This window comes from Delphinus delphis, chromosome 1 (genome assembly GCF_949987515.2).
Source record: "Delphinus delphis chromosome 1, mDelDel1.2, whole genome shotgun sequence".
Lineage (NCBI taxonomy): Eukaryota > Metazoa > Chordata > Mammalia > Artiodactyla > Delphinidae > Delphinus > Delphinus delphis.
The window spans coordinates 100,470,733-100,482,043 of NC_082683.1; positions in this window are offsets into that span (position 1 = coordinate 100,470,733).

The following is an 11,311-nucleotide window of genomic DNA, read 5'->3' on the forward strand; positions in this document are numbered from 1 at the left end:
TAATCGATAATGTTGTATGTGTTCTGACTGCTCCACTGACTGGTTCCTGTCTCCCCGCTTCTCCTTGGGCCACCCTATTCTCTGAGACACAGTTATATTGAAATTAGGCCATTGAATAACCCTACAAAGGCCTCAAAGTGTCCGAGTGAAAGGAAGAGCCTCATGTCTTTCACTTTAAATCAAAAACTAGCAACGATTAAGCATCGTGAAGAAGGCATGTTGAAAGCCAAGACAGGCCAAAAGCCAGGCCTCTTGCACCAAACAGCCAAACTGTGAATACAAAAGAAAAGTTCTTGAAGGAAATTAAAGGTGCTTCTCCAGTGAACACACGAATGATTGATAAGAAAGAAAATCAGTTTCATTGATGATATGGAGAAAGTTTCAGTGGTTTGGAGAGAAGATCAAACCAGCCACAACATTCCTTCAAGCCAAAGCCTAATCCAGAGCAAGGCCCTAACTCTCTTCAATTCTACAGAGGCTGAGATTGATGAGGAAGCTGCAGAAGAAAAGTTTGAAGCTAGCAGAGGCTGGTTCATGAGGGTTAAGGAAAGAAGCCATCTCCATAATGTAAAAGTGCAAGGTGAAGCAGCAAGTGCTGATGAAGAAGCTGCAGCAAGTTATCCAGATGATGTATGTAAGTAATGAATGAAGGCGGCTCCACTAAACAATGGATTTTCAGTGTAGATGAAGCATCCTTACATTGGAAGAAGGTGCCATCTAGGACTTTCATAGCTAGAGAGGAGAAGTCATGCCTGGCTTCAAAGATTCAAAGGACAGGCTGACTCTCTTCTTAGGGGTTAATTCAGCTGGTGACTTGAAATTGAAACCAATGCTCATTTAGCATTCTAAAAATCCTAAGGCCCTTAAGAATTAAGCTAAATCTATCTGCCTGTGCTCTATAAATGGAAAAACAAAGCTTGGATGACAGCATATCTGTTTCAACATGATTTACTGAATATTTTAAACCCTCTATTGAGACGTACCACTCAGAAAAAAAAAATTCTTTTCAAAATATTATTGCTCAATTGACAAAGCACCTGGTCACCCAAGAGGTCTGATAGAGATGTACAACAAGATTTATGTCATTTTCATGCCTGCTAGTACAATATCCATTCTGCAGCCCAAGGATCAAGGAGTAATTTTGACTTTCAAGTATTATTCTTTAAGAAATAAATTTCTTAAGGCTACAGTTGCCATAGATAGTGATTCCTCTGATGGATCTGGGCGAAGTAAATTGAAAACCTTCTGGAAAGTATTCACCATTCGAGATGCCATTAAGAACATGCGTGATTCATGGGAAGAGGTCAAAATGTCAACATTAACAGGAGTTGGAAGAAGTTGATTCCAACTCTCATGGATGACTTTGAGGGGTTCAAGACTTCAGTGGACGAAGTAACTGCAGATGTGGTGGAAATAGCAAGAGAACTAGAATTAGAAGTGCAGCCTAAAGATGTGACTGAATAATCTCATGATACAACTTGAATGGATGAGTTTCTTCTTATGGATGAGCAAAGAAGGTGGTTTCTATTTTCTTTCTTTCTTTTTTTGGCCACTCCACACAGCTTGCGGAATCTTAGTTTCCCGACCAGGGATCAAACCTGGGCCCTGGCAGTGAAAGTGCCGAGTCCTAACCACTGGACCACCGGGGAATTCCCAGAAGGTGATTTCTTGAGCTGGAATCTACTGCTGGTGAAAATTTTGTGAAGGTCGTTGAAATGACAGCAAAGAATTTAGAATATTACATAAACTTAGTTGATAAATCAGTGGCAGGGTTTGAGAGGATTGACTCCAATTTTGAAAGAAGTCGTACTGTGTGTAAAATGCTATCAAACAGCGGTGCATGCTACAGAGAAATCGTTCATGAAAGGAAGAGTCAATTGAGGCAGCAAACTTCACTGTTGTCTTATTTTAAGAAATTGCCACAGCCATCCCAGCCTTCAGCAACCACCACCCTGATCCGTCAGCAGCCATCAACATTGAGGCAAGACCCTCCACCAGCAAGAAGATTAAGACTCTCTGAAGGCTCAGATGATGGTTAGCATTTTTTAACAATAAAGTATTTTAAAATTAAGATATGTACATTGTTATTTAGATATAATGCTACTGCACACTTAATAGACCACAGGATAATGTAAACATAACTTTTATATGCACTGGGAAACAAAAAAGGTTGTGTGACTTGCTTTATGTGATACTCACTACCTTGTAGTGGTCTGGAACCAAACCTGCAATATCTCCAAGGTACACCTGTCTGTGATAATTACTGTTAGGTAAATAAAGTACTTAGCTAGACTCAGCAGAATTTATGAACTGTAACAGCATATATTAAAGATAGTAGCATCAGTGTGGAACTTCAGATTTGGAACAGAATTGTGGGCATGGACTGAACGATCTTTTAACTACTATTTTCTACTGAAAGTTGGGACAAGCCTCTTTGTCTGCAAAGAGAACATTTTACGGCTTAGCTTTATGGCCATCCTCTCCTTTCAATCAACAATCTTAGAAACACATTACAAAGTTGTTTCTCAACCAAAATATTTTTTGTTCCTTTTGAACTCTTTTTTGTGACATTTCCATCTGGATTTCCCAATGGTATCTACAAATGGATATATACAAACCAAACATCTCCCCCCCAAATCAGCTTCTCCTTCAAATGACTCTTAACCTTTATATGTTACCCTCCACTTTCCCCATTCTATTTGTGACAGATACCCTAGTTGTCTATTCAAATATCATTTTCTCTTTTTTCTTATTAACAAAAGTTAACTAATGTTGACAAGTGTTAACCGATGTGCTCAGCCAAAAAACTATATTTGCTATACTCTTTGCAGTGAGAGTGGCCATGTGACACAGTCTGCCCAATGGGATAGAAGCAGAATTGCTGGGCGGGATGTCTGGAAGAGCTCTTTTAAAAGAGGCCAACTCAGCTGGCATATGTTTTGCCTTTTGCCCTTCTTCTTATTCCTGCCTGGAATAAGAAAATATCTGGGTAGGTTGAGTGCAAATCAACAATTGTTGTAACACAAGTGACAAGCAGGACAAAAGCCACATGTGAAGAATGCCTGAGCAGAAAGAAAGGGCCTGGGTTCCTGATGGTATCCTTAAGCCACCACAGTAGCGCTGGACTGCCCACCTCCAGACTTCTTAATATATGAGAAAATAAATTTGTTTTATCCACTGATTAGTCTGGGTTTTTTAGCTACTAGCAACCAATGTAATTCTAACTGATAAGTCATGAGTTATTTCAAATTCAGATGATTGCAATAGATTCTAATTATTTTCCCTGTCACCAATCCATATTGCAAAATACTGCCAGGCTAAATCTTCTTGAAACACAACTTTGATCATTATAGTCTCAGTTCAAAAACATTCACTAACTCTTCATTCATTGTTTCAACAAATATTTCTTGGGCACTTAAGAAGACCAAGTTTACGTGGTTAAGGTGAACTAGACCTCGGTTCTAATTCTGTTTCCTCCTCTTACTAGTTGTGTGGCCTCAACTTTTGAAAACCTAACCAGACACTGTCCTGAGCAATGCCATTTAGTGAACAAGACAAGGCCTCTGCTTATATTCTAATGGGCAATACACAATAATTTCAGGTAGTAATGGGTGTTATGAAGAAAACAAGACAAGGTTATTTCTAGTGACGAGAGATGGTTTTCAGCCAATCCTATAATGGAGGACAGGAGTAGATCACTTCTCAGAACTGTTTAGATTAGTAGTATAGATTTTTAGATACCTCACACAAGTCTCTACTGGATCATGAAAGACTTTATCCATACAAATGGCCAAACTTCTTGAATAAATTTCCCTATCACTATAGAGCACTACAGAGAAAACAAAGTTCCTCTCGCTACTTCATGGTCTTATCCCACTGATGCCCCCTCAAACATTTTTTATATACCCACCCATTTTACAGTCCAAACCCTTTTTCATAAATGCACTCTTTTCAAGAATTCATGACCCACCTGTGGAACTGCAATTAGTTCAGTATGGTTGGGACTGAAGAGCCTCAGATTGTAGTCTGAAAAAGTCTTGGCCAGGCCAATGGGGAGCTCCCCAAAAAGACTGCCATTAAAGAAAAAAAAAAAAGACTGCCATTATAGGAATTCAGGGCTGAGCAGAATTGATCCAACTCTATACCCTCATCATGGTCAATCATTGACTGTGGGATGGTGAGGGGGGTACTGAGCATGGCTTCAAGGTTGCAGATGAAAAGGTGTGGAAACTGGAAGCTGTTCAAGGGCCTCTTCTCCCACCTCTGTATTTATTGATTTATTTTTGCCACACCACGTGGCATCTTAGTTTCCTGACCAGGGATTGAACCCACACCCCCTGCAATGGAAGCATGGAGTCTTAACCATTGGACTGCCAGGGAAGCCCCTGTTTGAGAAGCTTTAGAGGAGCCATGAGAGTAGAGGAGGCTTGATGGTTGTGAGTTGAAAAGTGGATGGGAACTGAGGAAGGTGGAGACTCTTCTTTCCTAATGACATTGGCAGAGAGTGGAAGGAGAAAAAATAGAATGATAACTAGAGGGAACTAGGGTCAAAGGAGCAGATTTACAGAATTCTAGGGGCAGAAACAAGTAGATGGAGGAAAGTAAACATATAAAGAGAGTGGAAACTACAGGTCAGAACAAGTTTCCACTCTTGGAGGACATGCGAGGAGGTGGAAGCAAGACCCAGGTGGAGGAAGAACCTGGAAGAGAGGAGAGGTGCTTTATCGCTGAGTCTGGAGTGGAGGAGGGGAGAAGAATGCAGACAGAGACACTCTGAGATGTGGGGGTAGTGTTTGGGGTAGTCAAGGCCTGTATAAGTTTTAATATTCCTGATTCACCGAGTAAGTAAATTAAGGATTATAAAGTTGTTAGCAGGTAGAAATGTCCAGACAAATGTTGGTAGGTGTAAGTAGTGGGGAAAAGTGCAAACAAATTTCAAGGCTTTACCATCAAATTAAAAATGAAAAGATATTAAGAAACTGCTGTCTTTTGGGGAATTCCACCTGATACAGGTAAGAAAATATGATTGATTATACTATGAAGAGTTTCTAAAACTGCATATATTGTAACACTCCATTTTTTTTTTTAATTTACAGTTTCTTTTTGTTTTCCCACACAATTTGAAGTGAATTTGATTATAAAAAAGAACCAGTTTCTTGATAATACTCAATGTTTAATATATGGGGAAACAAACACTCATGTGGTCGGTGAAAGTGTAAGATTTTAGCCTTTCTGGAAGGAAATTTGGCAAAATATTTATCAAAAACCTTTAAAAATATGCTTATCCATTGATAAGACAATTTAATATTTATGACTTTATCTTAAGAAAATTATACAAGTGCTCAAAGATATGTTTCAATAATGTTAATTGTAGCCAAACTTATAAGATTCAAAAAGTAGGAACAGGGACTTCCCTGGTGGTCCAGTGGTTAAGAATCCACCTTCCAATGCAGAGGAGGTGGGTTTGATCCCTGGTTGGGGAACTAAAATCCCACATGTAGCGGGGCAACTAAGCCTGAGCGTTGCAACTACTGAGCCCATGAGCTCTGGAGCCTGCATGCCACAGGTAGAGAGAAGCCCGAGTGCCGCAATGAAGAGCCCGCGTGTTGCAACAAAGACTAAAAACAGCCAAATAAATATGTTTTTAAAAGTAGGAACAACTGCAATAGAAGACTGATTAAAGTACGGTACAACCATAATATAAAATACCATTCAGTCATTAACATGATGAGTAGATGAATATATATTAACCTGGAAAACATTCAAAGATTTTTATTAAGTGAAAAAGCATTTTACAAGGATGTATACATAGTATAATCTTGTTTTCATTAAAAAAAAAAGAAAGGCATTTAATTTATGTATCAATATAGACGTTGAAAACAGCCTGGACAACCTATACCAGCGTTCTGTCTGGGCAGTGGAATGATGGCAATATTTTACTTTTTTCTTTTTTCTTGTTTGCATTTTCTACCATGAACAAGTATTATTTTTGTCATTAAAAAACTGAATTTAAAGCAAAACAAAACATATTCTGGTCCTATTGTCATCTACAGCCCTTAAGGAAAAATGTCCAGAAGTTAAATGGGACAAGTCTATAAGTGGGACAAGTCTATCTACTCATTCTTTTTCTGTAATTTAACTTCGTTTTTCTTCAAGCATCAGTATATAAACTAGTCTCATTTAATTCTATTTTTGCTTTAGTTTTTGGCAAAAGAAAATCATTATTTTCTAAAATCATTATTTTCTATGTCTTTTAAAAATTGTTAATGTGAATATTTCATCCAAATTATGGACTACATTGGTTGGAGCTTACCCAGATGCTTCCCATCATTTAGAACATTATTCCAATGGAAAACATTCAGAGTTCCAAATAACAAATTTACAAACTATTTTTTAAAGTGGAGACTTATTGTATTTTATCAAGTTAGAGATACCTGTAACCTGAGGCTCTACAGGAAGGAGATGACAGACACTTAACAGGAATGAGCTGTGCACAGGCAATCACTGCTGCCTGGCTTTTTTGTCCAGAAAGCCCTTCTTCTATTCTACTATAGCAGGTTTCTGTCCCTGCTGTGAAACCTGCTGGGAGGGCCCAGCCCTTTCCAACCTGCTGTTCACCCCACCCTCCTCCATGCCCTCACAGTCACTCATGGTTTAGATGCCAAAGCGTTCTATGGGGCTTGGGGCTACCAGTAGTAAACTTTCAGGATGAGCTTAACCCTTTGTTAACATTGCTTCAGTGGCAGCAGTTCTGAGTTCATTACAACCTCTGGTTTGGAATACAGCCCTTTTGCCAGCAGCAACTATGGACTATTTTTGTCACCCTGCTAGAGGTATATAAAAGTTACCTTAAACCTAAGAAATGAGTTTTAGTTTGGAATATAATCAAATTCTGAAATCTTATGGTATTTTACTGTATTTAGCTTCATTTCCCTGTCAGTCATAATTTCCCATACATGCCTAAAAATAAAGAAGTCAACTTCGTAAGACTCATCCTTTTCCGTGAGACAAACTGACTTTGTTTCCTGCCTCTTGCATGGAACTAAAATTCAGCAATTTGCTCTTAACAAAGCAATCTAAACATCAAAAGTATACTGCATTCTGTCAGGAGAGAGAGGGAGGCATGCCGTGGGGTCTGTGCAATAATTAACAGTGCTCAACACTGTTCCAAGGTTGTTGTTGTTTAACATATATTAATTCATTTAATTTTCACAACAGTCTTTTGAGGAACTATTATTACCTCCATTTTACAGTTGAAGAAATTCAGGTACAGAGACTGACTTGCCCAAGGTCTCACAGTTGTTTAAGTGGTAGAGATGGGATTTAAGCCCAGGAATTATGGCTCCTGTGTCGGGGCTCTTAACATGGTGTCATTTACGGCCTCACTCTTGCTTAGTTGTGCAATGACCGTGATCGTGCCTACAGTATTGGGTTCTGGACTAGACATGAGGATGCAGCATAGTGATTCCCAGCTTGACAGATGGTTGTAGGAGTAGATCGAAGTCAAGGGGTGTTTAAACTTTTACTTATGGAATCTTCAAACTAAATCTTGAGTGGAAGCCTAAAATGAAAAACAAATGAAAGTGCTTACAGTTAAAGATATGCAAATTGGACAGTAGACAAAAATATCACAGTTTACCTATTAATCTGGTAAGAGTTTGAAATTTTGATATATCCCAGGGTTGCCTAGGGTCTGGGATAAAACATCTTCTCATGCACTGTTGGAAGGAATCTATTGATAAAACAGTATCTGGAAGACAATTAAGGCCATATGTATTAAAATAAAAAATGTATTGGGGACTTCCCTGGTGGTCCAGTGGTTGAGACTCTGCACTCCCAAGTTCAGGGAACTAGATCTCGCATACTGCAACTAAAAAAAAAAAATATATATATATATCCCGCATACCACAAGCATGCTGCAACTAAGACCCGGCACAGTCAAGTAAAAAAAAAATTAAAAATTAAAAAAAATTAAAAATGCATCAAGTGTAACCCAACTATTTTGTGGGAATTTGCTCTATGCATATACTGGCAAATATATGTTGAATATAATGATATTTGATATGACAAAACAATCAACCATCAAATAAAAAACAGCCCATGTGTTTGTCAGCAGAGAAAAGGTTATATAAATTACAGTACTATATAGTTTTCAAAAGAAAGATGTTGTTGTAAATATGCTGGCTTAGAAAAGGTGTGGAATTTATGTTATTAAGTGAAATGAGTAAGGTACAGAACACTGTATATCTAGATGATTCAATCTTACACACACACACACACACACACACACACATCATGTGACCCTGTACATAAAAATCACCACAAAAGATGACAGAAGAACAAGAGAAGTTTAAAGTGATTAACTTTGTGTAAATGTTAAGTAATTCTATGTGTGGTTTCCAATTTTTTTCAATTTTTTTAAAACCAGGTTCTGTTACTACTCTTATAAAATTAATAAAATTGACTACTTGAAACACAAGGTCAATTCATACAAAACTTCAGGTAGTTGAATTAAAAACTGTCATTCTTGATATTTAAGATTATAAAAATAAAATATCTGGATAATATGCCAAAATAACCCCACCCCCAAACAGTTGAAAGTGGAGCCTGGGTTGAAGGACAAGGGAAGACGAGCAGAGCCCTGACCACTCAGGCTTTCCCGGAAATCTCCTTTACCATACTCCAAGGGCTTTGAGCAGCATGGTTTGAAAGCTACCGTTGACCCTTGAACAATGCAGGCCTTAGGGGCGCCTACTCTCCATGAAGTCGACAACCCGCCTATAATTTACAGTCAGCCCTCAGTATTCGCGATTCCTCTGTATCCCTGGATTCAACCAACCTTAGAGTGTAGTACTGTAGTATTTACTGTTGAAAAAACATCTGCTTCAAAGTGTACCTGCCCACTTCAAACCGTGTTGTTCAAGGGTCAATTGCACTAGTGAACCAAAAAGAGCACAGTATCTGAAGTCAGAAGACCTAGGTTCAAACCTGGAATAAACCCATCTAATTTTACAGGATTCACATCAGTAAAATGTAGACCATTCCTCTTTTACATGGCTTTTGTGGAGGGTTAAACGAGATTTATGTAAGAGCACTTTGAAATTGTGAAGCAATATACAGTTTCCTTTTATGAGAGCCTTGACTTGAAAAGGAGAGACCCAACTGGCAATGAGGCATGAGACAGGCTCTGTGCATCTTGGGTAGCCTTGATTATTCACCGAAAAATTGGGTAGGAGGTGACCCTGGGCAGTGTCATGAGGGCGACAACTGGAAGAGTGAGGCTAAGCAAGTTATGCCTCAGTAAACAACATCCTTCTCCTTTGAAACAATCACCAAATTGCAACTAAGGAATTTTTGTTTTCGAGATCTCTCCTCAATGCAATATAAAAGACGAATGAGGAGCCAGCCTATGTGGCTCACTGCTGTATGCCCAGAGCAGCACAGCATTTAGGCACATAGTAGGTTCAATAAAAACCTGCTACATGGGTTAGGAAGGAAAGTCGTAAGGAAAACGTACTGAGCCAACGAAACAAAAACATTCTGTTAGGGCATGTGACTATGCCTCCTAGTGGAATCCAAATGTGTTTCTCTGAGAGGAAATGTCACACCAGCTATAGAACGATGGGGCGACAGGCCTTGGTAACTTCAGTTCATGTGCCTTGCTAGGCTTTAATATCATATGTTAAACTCCTCAAATTCACAGGCAAAACAAGCATAAACTTATGAGATTTCTTGATCTAATTTTCAAGATGTATTTAAACTTCATTCCAATGAATAAAAACATTTTTTTAAATGTTGGGTCTCAATTGTACATGTGGAGAATTGATTTACACTAAGATGTTTAAAATAGTGTGCAGTTTTCCTTCAGACAAATATCATACAAAATTCACACATCTCAAGCTCCTCCAGCAAGTGTCAATAGTGCCAATTTTATTATTTCCACAGTAGCCATTCTAGAAGATTGCTTTTCCTAGCCTGGATAATATTTCAGCCTACTGCATCTGAAGGCTCTAGTAGGCAACTGCTCAGTTGCAACCACATACTCCCTGGTTAGGCATGTAGCTGCCTCTATCTTTAGAAACATTTAATATCACTTTAACCCCCAATATTGCAGGCACTACGCCTTGTTCTCTCTATACGGTGCCTAAAAATTGATGGCAATCTGTATTTACACTAGTTTTAAAAAGAGATTAAACATTAAGTTGAAAAAGAACATCTGCCCCCTCCCCACTATAGGTTAATAAGCAGACTATTTTGGTGCAAGCGCAAAGTAAGTCATGAATACAATGTCTCCAGATAAGAATGATTAATTCACTAGGTTTACTCCCAGTTCCTGAATCTGAACCTCTGATGTTCCTTTCGGCACTGCAAAGGGTATTTATTATCTGTATTTCGGATGTTCCTAGAGTTCCAGTTTTCTTTTATTAAGGTATAGGACCACATTTCATTGCCCAGGGTTATACTGAAAGCATTACAAACCATACCCTTCCCCCCTTTGGATACTGGACACTGCTTCTCTGTGCTCTCAAGTCATGGAGCTGGACATAATCTGAAATGTGTCCTAAGTGGTTTTGCAAAATGATCACTAGCACAAACTCTTGGCCCCTTTACATGTATTTATGGATACCAAACAACTCATGCGACTCTGTTGGCCTCTTAATGACCTTGAGAATTGCTTGTTCTGAGAACAGAAACCTTAATAGCACAGAGATGCATAGGAGGTCCCCTCATATTCCAAATAAACAAGTTTCCTTAGCTACTTTTCCATTGTTTGTCTTTCTATAGCTTCATCTTGCCAAGTGGAACAGCAGCTATCATCAGTAAGATAATATCCTTTCCTCCTTTCCTCTTTCTCAGTTATCAGGGTGTCAAATATTAGAAGAACAGAAGATCTGATGTGAGGCATAGGTGACCGACTTAGGAGGAAATCTGTTTTAGATATACCAGTCCATAATTCTGTTTTTCATGTACATTTTACAATCTAAAATATTTATACTCATCTAGTAGCTAGAAACAGTATCCTGTTGCTTAAATTTGGTTTCCTTAAGCTTAATTCAGTCAAATACTAATGATCCACATTTCTGCCTTTTTTAAGAAAAAAGTGAAAAAAAAATTGATGTCTTTGGTAGAAAGAATCAAGGTCCTCATAATCACACTATTCCAGTGTTGACTGAAAAAGCCTAGGTTTGGGCTTCCCTGGTGGCGCAGTGGTTAAGAATCCGCCTGCCAATGCAGGGGGACAAGGGTTCGAGCCCTGGTCCGGGAAGATACCACTCGCTGTGGAGCAACTAAGCCCGTGCGCCACAACTAC